Source organism: Castor canadensis, chromosome 4 (genome assembly GCF_047511655.1).
Source record: "Castor canadensis chromosome 4, mCasCan1.hap1v2, whole genome shotgun sequence".
Lineage (NCBI taxonomy): Eukaryota > Metazoa > Chordata > Mammalia > Rodentia > Castoridae > Castor > Castor canadensis.
The window spans coordinates 129,436,354-129,452,655 of NC_133389.1; the positions used below are offsets into that span (position 1 = coordinate 129,436,354).

At 37.3% G+C, this 16,302-nt stretch overlaps 1 long non-coding RNA gene across 2 annotated transcripts in view; it reads right to left on the reverse strand.

The window, feature by feature from the left end:
• Nucleotides 1-4,210: 4,210 nt before the first annotated feature.
• LOC141422595 (uncharacterized) overlaps nucleotides 4,211-16,302 on the reverse strand; it is a 33,805-nt gene continuing 21,713 nt past the window's right edge. For both annotated transcript variants that reach the window (XR_012447274.1, XR_012447273.1), the window contains 3 exons: nucleotides 7,220-7,326; nucleotides 6,651-6,708; nucleotides 4,211-4,508 (listed from right to left, as the gene is read on the reverse strand). This is a non-coding gene — a long non-coding RNA (uncharacterized lncRNA). The remainder of the gene's footprint in view (nucleotides 4,509-6,650; nucleotides 6,709-7,219; nucleotides 7,327-16,302) is intronic.

Here is a 16,302-nt window from a genome sequence, read left to right on the forward strand (position 1 = left end):
TTTAAGTGCAAGATGGTAAGACACTCTAAGCGAGTGTGCCTTGTTTATTCTTCGTGTTTTCTTTAGCTGTTCTATCTTGACTAACTGCTGCCTCTATTTGTGAGGTAACTTTACAAGGTTTGAAATGCATCCTCGTGCGTTTCATAGAACACACAAACAGAACTCTCCAGGGTTCAGTTCAATACATGTACATGTAGCCAGTTAGTTAACCAAGATTTATTCATGATGAATTTATCCTCAAGCTCTTGCCAAATGTATTATTACCATAATTACACCTAGTTTTGTGCTAGATACCTTATTTCAACCTCAAAACAATAAAACGATGTAGCAGTATCACTTAAATTTTGTCATACAATTTTGCCCTGGCCAGCCTTGGTCAGTGAGCCTCCTACCTCCACATTTGGAGAACTGGATTACAGTGAAAGCTTCTTAAAACCCAGAGAAAGAACAGTCCATTTGAAATCCTGACGGCAGCGTGTCATTCTGCTAACTGAGAGACAGAGGGACCCTGGAGATTCCTGCTCCTTACATTGCTGCCACCTCCTTCTCCTTTCCTTGGTTTTCCAAGCTTCATTTATCACAAAGTGAGCAACTTTTCCATTCTCTTCTACTCAGGAGGAAACTGTTGTTTTGTCATACTAGTATTTATGGTTACTCTAAAAAAATCATTATTGCTCATATAAAGCAGTGATAGAACAGCCTCTTATTTGTATTTATGTGTTCATGTATGCTTTGTCTACTTTCAAAACAGATTTGGAGTGGCTTTATTTTCATTTCGTGAAGAGTTCCTTCTATGTGTTAGGAGCTAGAGGCAGGGGATGAAATATGGGCTCCAGACCTCCCCACCCCCTGTTAGTCTAATAAAGTAGGCACATGAAAGGACAAACAGTTGCATTGCATTATAATAAGGGCCACCTCAGGGCACATGCAGACAGCCTCCAGCCTGGGGGGGTGTCTCAGAAGGTGTCAGGGATAGTTTGGTTTTTGTTTTTTATATAGTCAACACAATCCAGAATGCTTCACCGCTGGTTACCAAGATGTGTGTGTTGGGGGTGTTTCCTCCACTGACCAAGCAGTTCTCCAGAGGACAACCACTGGGTGATCTCCAGTTCAATTCAGTCTTGACACTACCTACCTGCAGGCAGTGTCAGATCTCACAGGTGGAGGGCTCAATCTCACATTCCACTCCACCACCAAATAGTAGTGTGTCACCTATACTTCTGACCCAATGGGTACAAGTTACAGTTCCCATGGCCCCTTCTTTGTATTTGATTAATTTGCTACAGTGCTCAAAGAGACCAGGGAAAAACTTACATTCCCTGCCTTACAAAACATGCAGATGAAGTATAGCCTTTTTCCATGGACTTCTGATCTAACTACAGTAAGCCGTATTAGACAGTTTCCACTTTTTTGTGGCTCACATTTCATTGTCTCATTCATTCAATCCTTATAATAAATATGTGTATTCTTCTATATCTACCACTCATTTGAAGATTTCTAAGGCTGCATTAAGTATTTAGTAGCTAAAAATGTGAATTTTAGAGTTAGACAAATGTCATTGTAGATACTTTTAAACAAAGAATTACTTCTTATTATACAATAAAATTGACCTTTTAGTATACAGTCCTACAAATTTTCATACACATATAGATTTATATAACTGCCACCACAATCAGAATACAATCATTCTATTATTCTAAAAACTTCCTGTCCCCCGACTCTTAATTTACCCTGCCGATCATTAATGTTTTTCTCTCCATCACTATAGATTTTTGTTTGTTTATGTTTTTGAGACTGTATAATTTACATTTCATATCCTTTGGCCAGTTTGTCCTATTCTTCCCAAACTATCACCCCTGGTAACCACCATTCTATTCCCTGTTGCTATGAATTTGACTTCTTTAGATTCTATAACTGACATCATATGTATTTGTCCTCCTGTGTAAGGCATATTTCACTTAGCCTAATGTCTTTCAGGTTCATCCATGCAGTCACAAATGACAATTTCCTTCATTTTCAAGTTAAAAATATTCCATTACGTATGTACCATGTTTCCTTCATACACTCATCTGTTGATAGGCACTTAAGCTGATTCTATACCTCAGCTACTATTGTTAATGCTGCAGGGAACATGAACGTGTCTTCAATTTCTAGTCACCTGATGATGATGTGAGTGGGCACTGATTTATTTGGATTTATCCTGTTTGGGAATTTCTGGTCTTACTGAATCTGTAAGTTTTTATCTATTGCCAAATTTAAGAAGTTTCTAGCTATTATGCTTTCAGTTATTTTTAGTAACACACTTTTTCTCCTCTTCACCTGAGACTCTGGCAACACAAAGGCTAAACCTTTTGTATTGTCTTACAGGACCCTGACTCTGTTCATTTTAATTTTCCTGTTTTTATTTTTTTTGAGACAGGGTTTGCTAGTTAGCCCAGGCTGGCCTTAAACTTGTGATCCTCTTGCCTTAGCCTCCTGAGTGCTGGGATTACACCACTAAATCTGACTCTCTGTTTTAAAGTTATTCTTGATATAGTTATATTAATATCAGCTATTTTAAACTTTTTATTTATTTGCATTTGTTATTTATTCATTTTTCCCTTTATCTGATTTTAATTGAACATTTTATGACTTCATTTTACCTCCTCTCAGCATAGCAGTCACACTTTTTAAACAATTAGTTGGTTATACAGAGTTTATAATGAAAAATTTTAACCAGTCTAAGTGTACCTTCAAGTAACCCTATAGCACTTAATGTACAGTGCAGGTATCTTATAATTCTGTATTCTTCCCACCCACTCATCTCTGTTATTTGTTTTACTTACCCACATACTTTAATCATCCACTGCATTATTACTATTTATTTAAAGTTTTCTTCTAGATCAATTAACAGTAAGAAAAACAAAAGGTTTCTTTATCTTCATTTATCCAACTTTTTCATGTTATGAGAACAGAATTGGTGTTACATGCTGGAGATAAAACTGGAAGTCCTCTGTTCATTTTTGTTTCATTCCTGTGTTTCCCTGTTCATAGGCATGGATAGTTTCTATTGCCCTACCTTTCAGTTCACTCTTTTTTGTTTGGTTGGTTTTTTGGCAGTACTGGGGCTTGAATTTAGGGCCTCACACTTGAAAGGCAGGTGCTCTACTACTTGAGCCACTTCACAAGCCCAAGTTCACACATCTTTAATCCTGTCATCTCCAGTCAGATATTCAGCCCATCCAGTGAGTTTTTATCTCAGTTATTGTATTTTCCAGTTCTACAATGTCCTCATGATGCTTCTTTATACCTTCTATTTCTTTCTTACGACTTTCTATATTACCATTCATTTCAAGAGTGTTTGTGGTCACTTTTTGGAGGACTTTTGTACTAGCTGCTTTGCCTTTGTCAGATTATTAACCCATCAGAGTCATCTTTGAGTTGGCATCTGTCAATTGCTTTTCACAGGTGAGCAGAGGCTATTTTTGTTTTTGGTTTTTTTTGGTTCTTTGAATGCTAAATAAGTTTAAATTTCACCTGAACATTTTTAATATTACATTATTAAACTCTGGGATTTCTTCAATCTTCTGATGAATGTTTATTATTATTTACCAGGCAAATCAATTAGATTAAATTCAGGCTACAATTTCAAGTCATTTTCTGTGAACTGTAGTTTTGATGTCTTCAGTTTTTGAAGCCCTTTCAATGCTATTCTGATCCATCCCCTATGCACACCACCTAGTGGCTAGTCTGGAACCTAGGCTGTGTGCTACTTCATTTCTCCAAGTACTTTATACACTGATTGGGACTACAACCAAGTCTGCACAACTCACAGTGAGCCTGCAGCAGTTTATGAACTATTTTATAGGTGTTATCTTCCAAAGTTCATTTTCCTACATGATCTTTCAAGTAGTTCTTGGTAGTGGGAGCTCCTGAGAAAATAATTCTGTTTTCCAGCCAGAAAGTTGGGCTTTTCGTTACTCCAGTCTATAGCACAGTAACAGCAATTTTCCCTCTTAGGCAAATTCTCTTAGGATAATGCTTTATAGATCAGAGGAAAATTTACATCTCTGAAAGTTTTGGCTGTCATACTCACCCTACTACCACAGAATTGCTGGAGGACCAGGGTGCAAGAGAATGGAGAAAAGATTGTTTTAAAAAGAAAAATGGGTGATCCTTCCACTCCCTCTGAGCATTAGGAGCTCCCACTCCTGGTCTTAAATACAGAAGGAGAGGATTTTTCCTGACATTCTCTGCACCACCACACCCATCTCTAGATTTAGGTCTACATTGAGTTCGAGCTAGAGGGTAAAGCAATGGCTGTGTAGTCACACTTCAAATTCTAGTTTTCTTTCCCAATGCACTTACCACTATGTACTTCAGAGTCATCAAATAACTGTTCCATCCATTCTCCTTAGCTTTTATAACTTCACTCAGTGGGAAAGACAGGGTGGCATGTGTTTAATTCATCTTAATGGGAACCAGAATTTACTACACAACAGATAATTCCCAAGCCTCAGTCTCTCCATCTGTAAAGTGGGAATGCAATAAATTTAATGACTAGAGTTTAAGGAAAGCAAGGGAGAGAAGAAGCATTATGACATGCTCAACAAATGTGAGTAGTATTATTAGTTGCTTTGGCTGCTGCAGTGTTGGGAAAAACGGGGAGAGAGGGTGATTCTTCAGCAAGTGTTCAAAGAAACGAGGTAAGTGTACATTATATATTTCATACTTTTGCTTTTGCTTTATCCCATGAAATTTTGCATCAATGTGAATAACATGTCACACAGCAAATATTGTAAGCAGTAGTAACATTTGACGTTCCACAATAAATTACACACAGTGACTCCAGTGGACACCTCATTCTTTATTGCCCTGAAGAAAGATAAAGAGGAGAAACACTCCCCTATATGTCAGTGCCTAGATGCAGATGTGGAGATGGTGGAGGTGAGTATGAAGGTAGGAAAGTCTTTAATTCACTCCTTCTGCCTAATTTACTCTGTTTGTAAGAGAGGTTTACATATCATTCTACCTGGTACAAAATTCATCATCTATATCAGAACTGACATTTTTAAGGTAAGCAAAATTTTCTTTCTTTCTTATTCCACAATACTTTGAAAGTATCATTTAAAATATCATAGGGCAATGCTAATAGATTGTAAGTGGTGGGTGCTGGTGTTGTAGAATCTAGATATGCCTAAAGAAAGAAGTGCCTTTTGTATGTCTTTTGGCTGTACATTGGATTTCCTGGGATGTAACTTTGACATACAATGTAGCTCTCTGTTATGAGACTCTTTGCCATATCAACAGCCTGTGTATTCTACCCTTTCTACATCAGCTGAGTTGGATGGATTCTTTTATTGTGGGGATTCTATGGTAGCATGAATAGGGATTTTTTTTTTTTATTCAGATACAGTTGGGTTCAAATTCTGGCTCTTCTCCTTTCCATGTATTTAAACTTTGATAAATCACTCCACCTCTCTGCACCTCAGTTTTCTTATCTGCAAAAATAATTAGTAATACTTAGCACAAAGAGCTTCTTTGGTGACTAAAGATAACATATTTGCTGTTTGTAACCTATATACATAAATAAATTCATATAATACTGAGGGGACTTTGTATAGGATGCAGATGCCTCATCCATGCTCCCTTGAATTCTAGAATTTACAACTCAATGAGCAAGCATAAGTTCTAATGAACATTTGCAATTGTTTCATCTTTGTGTTTATGACAACCCATCCTAAAATTCATTTTTCAATAGATCAGCTTACAAAAAGCAGGCACTTTCATACTGTTAAAGATCCCTTGAACGCTTCAGTTACAAGGGTGGCTCAGTGTTCAGAAATAATTGTGTCACGTGGAATTCACCACATACACAGGACTTATGCTGTCCATAGCATGACATCTGGACTAAACTATCACAAGGCTCTGTTCCATGGCCCTTTCTCCAGTGAGAACTATAGGGACTTGTGACTGCCCACTTGTGGGAGCTTCCATTTGCTATATTTATAAAATGTCAGCTCCATCCTCTTATATCTATGGATCCTTAAGAATGAAGACTAAAAATGGCCAGTGTGTATAGTGTGAGCACTTCCATCTATCAGGATTCTGCTCAGCACTTAGCTAAAATTATCTCAAATAATCCTTTTGACATTTCTGTTATGCCGGGCCCTTTTTACAAGCAAGGAACATGGGGTATCTTGCCTTAAAACAATTTACCTGAGATCTGCACCTAACACATTGCAAAACATGGATTTAAAGCCAGCTTTAACCGACTCTGTAACCCATATTCTTAACCTCCACTAAATGCCTACAGATTCTTCATTTTCTTACCTCTTACTGGTTGAGTCTCACAAATGAAAACTGAGCATTCTGGACCACTGAGGTATTACTTTTACTGTTTGTATAAAAAATTAAGGACAAGGTTAGTCCTTTGAGGCCCAATCCAGGTCAAAAGCTATCGCATCTCCACAGGTCTTTCCAATTTCTTTTGTTGCATTTAATTTAAACAAAGATGTATTTACCTGGAACTTGATTATTCTTTTTATAAAATGTCTCTAACAGTACTGTTCTCTATAAAATCTTCATAACAAAAAGAAAAAAAGGCAAAGAACCTGCTCATCCAAAGTATTCCTAAAGGATAATATATTTAGGTAAATTGGGTTAATTACCTGCATTTAAATGTCCTTTACACAGGAGGCAGAGATCAAGAAGATTGTGGCTTGAGGCCTGTCACGGAAAAAAGTTAGTGAGGTCCTATCTCAATAAACTGGGCATGATGATTCATCTCTGTAATCCCAGCTATACAAGAGGATAGAAGAATCACAGTCCAAGATCAACTCTGGGCAAAAAAAACAAGAGCTTATCTGAAAATTAACTAAAATAAAAAGGCTGGGGGTATAGCTGAAGTGGTAGGAAAGTTGCCTAGCAAGCACAGGCCCTCTATTAAAAAACCCCAGTACCACCAATAAATAAATAAATATCCTGCAAAACAAATCCAAGATCAACTCTGGGCAAAAAAAACAAGAGCTTATCAATTAACTAAAATAAAAAGGCCGGGGGCATAGCTGAAGTGGTAGGAAAGTTGCCTAGCAAACACAGGCCCTCTATTAAAAAACCCCAGTACCACCAATAAATAAATAAATATTCTGCAAAACAAAACACTTTTGCAACTGGTTTGGCCCATATAATAACTTCTTCTAGAAGAGGAAACTCAACCTGAAATGATTGAGTGACTTACCAAGGTCATGTAACTCTGAGGTGGAAAGTCAGAAATGGAACCAGAATCTTCTGAACATAGGTCCAGTTTGCTAAGAACAACAAGCAGAAGTAGGGTTTCCCAGGAACCTTAGAAAGTTAGATATAAAAGGTAATTTGTCCAATTTATGATAAAAATAAGTGATAGATTTCAGATGAGGACAGAGATATGTCTTTTTATATAGCAGTTGAAATTTTAAATCATTTCTTGGCTTAGTATTAGAATGATTTTTATAATATCAGTTATACAGCGTTGTTAAAAAGCTCTGCCTTCAGTCAGTCATAGACTAAGTGGAGGGAACTATATAGCACATGTTATAGTGGATCCTCCTTTCCTATTTGGGGAAAGAAAAGAATTATTTATATGAATGTGAGCTTTTTATGTACATAAAAAGGTTAAGAGAATTTTCTTAAGTATTAGAATATTTCACTTAAGATTTACATGCTTTGAATGGAAAAGTATTACACATGTTATTATACCTAAACGCACAAAAGGAATTTAAATATAATAATTAATTCATTACCTGTTGACAAATAACATTTCTTACCTAATGTTAGATGAGAAATATTTTCATGAAATGGTCAGTTCTAATAAATATGCCAAATGTGCCTATAAATAAAAGGCAATAATTTTCGTCAGCACTTATAAGTCTCTGAATTCAATCTACTTTAAGTGATGTGAGTGTAAAGGGAAGGGCAGTGAGGGCACAGTGACAGGAGAAGACACCATACTTCAGGGGAGACATCCCAGCCTGAAGACCACGGCACATGCATGGCTCGGTTCACCATTTGACTTTCTGCAAGCTGCAATTAATTTTCAAGAGGAAGTCACCAAACACATACTTGAATGTTCCTGGGCAGAAACCTAAAATTCTTAGGCTTTATCACAGGCTCAGATAAAGGGTTTCTTTAGTGAGAAACATTTTGCCTTTTAAGAGAATCTTTTTATTTTAACTATTAGGTGTTATTCCAAATTGTCTATGTATTTGAGAACCTAGATTATTATTAGCTTTTATTTAATAAATCTAAAGGATAAATAACTATGATTGGTTCCTGGTCTATTTTTCTTTTTAAAACAAATATTAATGATTTGCTGTATTATGTTAGGACCATCACATGACCAAGTATACAAAGAACAAATAACACCTTCAAATGGAGTTTAAAAATAGAGAAAATGAATGATTTTTTTTTCTGTTTTGATTATCCTTTTAGTTTCTTTGTGATTTTTTTTTCATTTTTCTTTTATTATTCATATGTGCATACAAGGCTTGGTTCATTTCTCCCCCCTGCCCCCACCCCCTCCCTTACCACCCACTCCGCCCCCTCCCTCCCCCCCCCAAATAATGATTGTTTTAATGTGAGCTGGCTACCCTATTCCTCAACGTTAAGCTCGTTACATTTTCTTTTAAAGTTATTCAACTGGAATTCAGGAACAACTCATCCTTTCCTTTTTCAGCATCGCAACATTAAATGAAAACTAAAGTATCTCTTTGTCATTTGCAATGTTTGCTAGAGTTTTTCTGGATTTTTTAAAACAAAAATTTCTGTTACTGGCAGCCTTTTATTGCACAGGACAAGGATAATTACTGTTTCATAATGATGATGCTATAACAGAGAAAGATTCTGTAGTATTCTATAAAACATTAAATTAGGAATAAATTATGGTAGATATCCTCTTAGTGTTAACCACGTAATTTGGAAGGTATCTGAATATTATGCTCATTTTAATATTGTTTTCAGAGCAGTTGATGCATTGAGTATGCAAATCACACAGTTTGGGCTATCCAAAAAACAAGTCAAGGGTATTTATGGTAGCTTTGATCAATTTGATTTGGAATCCCAGTTGTGCTTCTACTAAGTTGTGTGACCTTGGACAGATGGTTAACTCAGTTTCCTCATCAGTAAAATGGAGATTACATTGGTATCTAACCCATAGGGTTGTAATGAGGGTGTCATATCATATAGGCAGAACATTCAGCACAAAGACCCAGGACATACACTCTAAGAGAGTAACTAGAAAATTAGTTTGGGCTTACTGACTATTGTGATAAGAGGAGAAAACATCTAATCATGTGCATAGTTAGGGAGATGCTAAGAAAATATATCCTCAAATGGGCTTGGCTCAAGAAGACTGACTCTAAATTAAATAACCTATCATGAAAAACGCCTAGCCTCACCCCCAAAATAAGAAATAATTGTAACTCTGAAGGAGAGGGTAAATTTCTCTTTGTTAGTACTAAAGAAAGCTACACTCCACATACATAAGTGCTTTATGATGAGCTTAAAAAAAGTGAGAGCACACAAGGGAGGGGTGAGGATAGGTAAGACACCTAAAAAATTAGCTAGCATTTGTTGCCCTTAACGCAGAGAAACTAAAGCAGATACCTTAAAAGCAACTGAGGCCAATAGGAAAAGGGGACCAGGAACTAGAGGAAAGGTTAGATCAAAAAGAATTAACCTAGAAGGTAACACACATGCACAGGAAATCAATGTGAGTCAATGCCCTGTATAGCTATCCTTATCTCAACCAGCAAAACCCCTTGTTCCTTCCTATTATTGCTTATACTCTCTCTACAACAAAATTAGAAATAAGGGCAAAATAGTTTCTGCTGGGTATTGGGGGGGGAGAGGGAGGGGGTGGAGTGGGTGGTAAGGGAGGGGGTGGGGGCAGGGGGGAGAAATGAACCAAGCCTTGTATGCACATATGAATAATAAAAGAAAAAGGAAAAAAAAAAAAAAAGGAAATAACCAGCCTCAATTCAGCAAGCACAGCCAAGGTCACTGCAGAATTTGGGAGGAGTGTGGTGCAGAGAGAGGCAGGTCAGGACTATGGATCACTCACAAGTGATCAGGACCAAGGCATCACTCACATGTGACACAGCTGCAGAGGCCCTTCTCTTCTTGCTTCAGGCTGCTAAGTGAACAGCAATGCAAGAACCACTGTCTTTGTAGCTTTTCACTAGCTTGTTTATTTACCCATCAAGAACCATAAGGACCTTTACTGCATAAAATGCCAAGTGTGGTGGTAATTGACATCAAACGATCCATGTCTACCAACAAATAAAAGACTAAAGTAATAAACATAGAGAGATGAGTGTTTAATGACCTTCAACAAATTTTTATTGTAAGATCCATAACAGTTAACTATATACACTGACATCTCTGGCCTGGAGCAATATCTGTTTTCAAAGTCAGAAGGAGAGGCCCAAATCCTGCCTTGCTACAGTGGTTCAGGAAAGCTGGTTTAAGTACATCAGCCTGGAACAGGCTTGCCAAAATTGCAAGGACCCCGAAATGTCCAGAAAATTAGAATTTCTCCACCTTTAATGACCCTCTCCAAACACACATCCACATATTCAGTTCTTTAACTCTTTCAATAGCTGGATAAAACACTTCACTTAGCAGATGCTTTTAAAACATTTCTGCCCCAAACCAACACCTACAGATTAGGCATAAAAAATACATTGTTCAAGTTGCCAGCAGAGAGGATTATGGAAATCCAAAAGCAACTTGAACAATGTATTTTTTATGCCTCATCTGTACCATAACCTGACTCAGATGGTCATTTGGTAGTGTTAAGAGAGAAGCTTAGAATGCTTCCTTGTATATAGACTTTTATTTGTGAAGAAAACATAGACAGGAGGAATCATCAATGTCCCCTCTGCTGAGCATAGGCAACATAAGGCTTCATCTAGGCCCTGGTCTTTGCGCCAGGGCTTTATTTCATGACTGGATTTATGACTTCACTGGGGACAGAAAAGCAGGTTGAGAACTAATCAGCCTCTCAGATGTGACAGGATCCTAAAGTAAGGAGGTGGGAGCTCTCTGTCCTTGCCCTGGCCCCAAGGCTAGACTTTACAGAATGCACACACATGGCGTCCCCTAGCAGGTGTGGGTTCTGAGGGAATAGGTTACTTGTTAGATTTTGGAGGGTGAGTGTACAGATAGTGCAAAAGGTGTAGTAAAACAATTAGGAAGAGATAAGTTGTTTTGGATTTATTACCTTTGTTGTTAATATAATTTAATTCATTAAAAGTTCATATAATTTAATTTTTAATCATGATGTTGTTTAACAACCAGTTTGAAATTTTCCTAAAAATTTTACCATCAGGTTTGGATGGTACAGATACATTCATGGAGCCTGATAATCTTACTTAGTTGGAGGTTTTTTAACCTGAACTCTAAAGTTTAAAATTTTTATGTAGTTATATCTATCAAAACTTGTGACTTAGTCCTTTGGTGTTATTTTCAGAAGGTCTCATCCTATTAGAAGATTATTAAAATATTCCTATTTTCTTTCAGCACTTGCAAATTATCTTCTCACATCAAAATCTTTAATTTATCTGAAATGTCTTTCCATGTAAGATATGAGGTAATGATCTAAACTTCCCTCCTGAGTGATAGCCTACTGTCAACTTTTATTTGAATGAACCATCCTTTTACTTTGCCTTTATGATATACTAAATTCTGTTGAATACTTGGATCTGTTCTACACAATATTCTGGTCCATTGATTTATCTCTATTTTTTTATGACCAGTATCACACTGTTCTAATTAGTGAGTTTTTAAAATACATCTTTATCTCTCTTAGAGCATCCTTCCCTTTAGCCTTTACATTTTCTTCTGAGTTTTTTTTTCTTGTATTATTATTTCAAATGAATAACATAGTCACTTTGTTCAGGTTTCAAAAAAAAAGTCCCATTAGAACTTTGATTGCATTTGCATTAAATTTTTACCTCCTCACAATTTTGAATCCTTCCATCCAGTAGCATGGTATTTTGTGTCTGTGTTTATATGCCTTCAATTATATCTTCATTTGTTCAAGTTCTCTTATTTCTTGCAGTTACATTTTGTACATTTCTTATGGTTTATCTCTACAAATATTCTATTTTGTTTCTGTTATTAATGGAATTTCTCATTCCACCAGAAACTTTTGGTTAAACATACAAAAATGTCAATTTAAAAATGTTGCTCTATTTTGATTATATGCTTCTAGCCACCTGTTTTTCTGGTTCTCTTATTGATTTTAATAGTCTTTTGTTTTATTCCTGTCTTCAAGAACAAATGTTTTTACTTTACCTCCCATATTTAGAGCTCTTATTTCCTTTCCTTGCCTGATTGCATTGGCTGGGATGGCCAAAAAATATTAAATAACAGTAAAAGTAGATATCTTTGCTCTGTTTCTTCTTTTTATGTTAATTTCTCTAGCTGTTGTTTTCAGATACTTTTTTATTTAAAGAAAAGCATCATTATAATCCTACTTTAAGACATTTTGTTAAGATCGAATATTGATTTTTATCAAATGCCTTTTGGCCTTATGAGAAAACTGATATTTTTCTTTATTCTACTAATATGTTTTCTAAAATTAACCTATGCCTATTCCTGAAGCACACACTTCCCTTAAATTACTATTGTTATTTTAATGCTGAATTTAATTGTAGTATGATGGCTTTCATAGAACAGGTACAAAATATATTGATTTACTAGTGAATTGATTGGAAAATGAAAATGAAAGTCAATCATCTTCTCTGCCATTCAGCGTTGAAATTGCCATGGTTATTCTGTCTCCCTGAGAAAAAATAAGGAAACTAAGGCCCCAACTTAGTTTTAGGAATGATGAATGCCAACGATAAACTATTACTGGGTTGGAGAAAGTACTCACTGGTCTCTGAGTGGATCCTTACATTCCTTCATTCCATAAATTTTAAAGTGAATATAAGGCAACAACAGTCAGAAAGCATCCTAATTCAGTTACTATTTCAACAGGGGGACATGTTGGATAGTTTAACATCAGGCTGTGGGAACCCTTCAGGGATACTATCTAAGAAAGTTTAACTGTACTAACAGCTTTTTAGTAGTGGCAATTTCCTGTGGCACAGGCCATATCTGTCAGATCCATCTTAACAGTATGCCAATTAAGCTCTTCTGCACTCCACCCAAGGTGGTTGCATCCTTGCTGCATGCGTGTGCCATGAAATCTGAGCTCAAAAGAGGAACTACTCGCTTCTTCCACTCTCAGTCCCCCTACTTCCGGGTAGAACTAGTCTAGCTCAAATTAGTAAAGAAATATAGTGGCCTTGCCTCTGCAAGACAATGTCCAGGCTTTCACAGTCCTCTCAGTCAAAAAGCACATCTTAACTTCTAGTCTCAATTCTTCATACTCCCATTCCTTTATAGTGTTCTAAAATCCTCTTGTCAAAATTCTCCCAGAAAAGATTTTGCTCTTCCTGGTAGCCTCCACTAGCAATGAAGTTAACTGAGTAATCATTATGCAAATCCAATTCTCCCAGCTTCCCCTCACTCAGCAAGGCTTTACTGAGCACCTACCATGTACCAAGTGCCAAAGCAGATCCAAGAGAGAAGTGGGAAGGTGGGGATAAGGAGACCTTAAATAAAGATGAATTAGAACTTGTTTCTGCCTTGAGAAGTTTCTGGGTTACCTGATGAGGAGCAAGCACTAGAAATCTAAAATGATTCCCTAAGGGTCCTCTCCATGGCTTGTGACTTCCAAATGAGAATCTCACATATGGGGGAATGTTATCTGCAAACACACAATACAAAGCATTTCACGCTACTTGATGTTTATATAGATCATTTTCCAAGAATATAAAAGTGATTTATGTGTGTTTTCACAATATCTACACATCCCCTCACCCGCCAAGAGCCCTGCTTCCCTTCACACACACATAGGCCTTTTATTGACTTCAAAGGGAGCTTGGTACATAAAGGGGGAGATGCACAGAGACTAGAATGGACACACGCTGCCATGAATCTCAGAACACTTCTCTGAGCTAGGGAGGCAGGAAGTGCTGTTACAGCCTTTTAAAAACAAAGGCATTGGACATAAAGGTTAATCAACTTTCCAGAGCCCTGGTTCCTAGAAGCTGAACATGGTGAAGCACTTCAGCTCTGAAGTCAGACTTGGAATCTGAATACTGGTCCCAACCCTTGTCACCAGTCCAACCTGAAGCTATTGACTTCTCTGTGTTTCTTCATGGAAAGAGGGGAATTAAAATAATGCCTACCATGTAAGGTTGTTCTGAGACTGAATCAATACATGCAAAATATTAGAATACTGCTATCACATATAAATTATTCACAAGTATCTTCAAATATTATTTTAGTGCCAGTAGGGAAAATTAGGCCCCATTCTTCTGCATAAAGATCATAGCCAATCCAACAATTGAAACTTTGGAGATCAAGGTCACCCCTAAGCCACCCCATTGCATTAAAAATGACAGAACTTGCTCTGAACTAACTCAGCAAACTTCAGGAGAAATGGATCCCTTTTGTACCCCTTCCTGCAGTGTTCTTTTCATTAACCTAAGTATCCAAAACCAAAACTTGCTTCAGCTGAAATCATGCATTTCCATTGCCGTGTTTCTTCTTTTTTTATGGCAGGATCGCAAAGATGACATAGGACCCGAGAAGGTTCATTTTGCCCCAGGAAGATTACCTGGCTATTTCCAAAAGATGCTGCATACAAGTCTTGGGGAAGGAAAGAACATCTCATTCTTATGGCCAAGCCATAAAAATTTTTTAGCCCTAAATCAAATTGTCAGGTCATTCTTCAATTCCAGTTAGCTTTATATGGAATACATTGTTATATGATCAGGACTGCAAGCTATGCTTCAAAAACATCCCTACACAAAACAAAAGTGGAATCTATACTATAAATTTATTTCCGCATAACAAATCAAAAGTAAGAATCCCTACATCCCCTCCACCACCCAGCAAATCCTATATTATCTTCCACTAACTGGAGACTTCAGCAAAATTCTGAACTCAACCTCTAAACAAATCATTTACCTTGCCCTTTTACGTCGTCACATGCAGGCACTGCCTGTCCCTGGCTGACTGACAAGGAACCACAGACTGAACAATTGGTGTTGAACTCAAGTCCTTGCCCTCAAGATGTCTTAGTATCAGACTAATTATGAATACTGGTGACCTGCCCAAAGTCAAATGGTGTTAACATTAGGTTCATGTGTCTGCTCTCTTGGAAATATTTTAAACATTATCCACTGCCACTACTAGATGAAATGATGTAAGACACATAATTAATAAAGCATTGTCTACCAGTGGAATTGATGAAGAACAAAGGAATGATATTATCCATATTTGAATTTGCTCAAATGTAGACAAGGTCTTTGAAATATGTGCACTATTCCCAATGACCATACTGATCTGGGAGCTGCCTGCCTCATCTTCCAGGTCGAGCTCTCAGCTGTGTTTGTACTACAGCCTCTCCCTTCAACAAAGGAAGGACACTGGCCCAAAATGGACAATCATATTCTCTCTCCTGAGAATCTGGTATGTGCCGTGGCAGGTTTACAAATAGTATAAAGGGAACTGGAAAACTGGGTTGGGAACTGTACATTTTTATCAGGATAATATCACCGTGTTCAGAGAATCACCAGTCTTCCTGCAGGAAACAATGGCCTGTGACTGGAGATCCAGTGACATCACAGGAAGGTGGCCTGAAGTCAGCTGTCTGGGCGAGGCACTGAAAACCTAGTGGGGGCTGCAGGTCAGGAGGAAGATGTGGCATGTTGGTGAGAGAGGATGATGTCATGGTGTCAGGGATGGATGTCCGGAAAGTTGCCCTTTACCCTCTCTGACTCCTTCTCTGGTGCTACCTTCTGCACTGTCCAGGTATCAACAGCTTACATTCTTCAGACATTTTAACAATTTTCAAGCATACAAATACATTGTTACTAACTATAACCACCATGTTGTACAATAGGTCTCTTGAACTTAGTCCACCCAAATAACTGAAATGTCTCCTTTGACCAAAAACTACCCAAACCACACACTTCTCTCATCCAGAGTCCCTGGTAATAACCATTCTAATCTCTGATTTTATGAATTGGACTTTTCTAAATTCCACATGTAAGTGAGATCATGAAGTATTTGTCTTTCTATGTCTGGCTTATTTCACTTGACCTGATGTCCTCCAGGCTCATCCATGTTGTCACATATTAGAGTTCCCTCCTTTTTTAAGGCTAAAAAATATTCCATAGTGTAAACATAGCATACCACATTCTTTACCTATTCATCCAATGA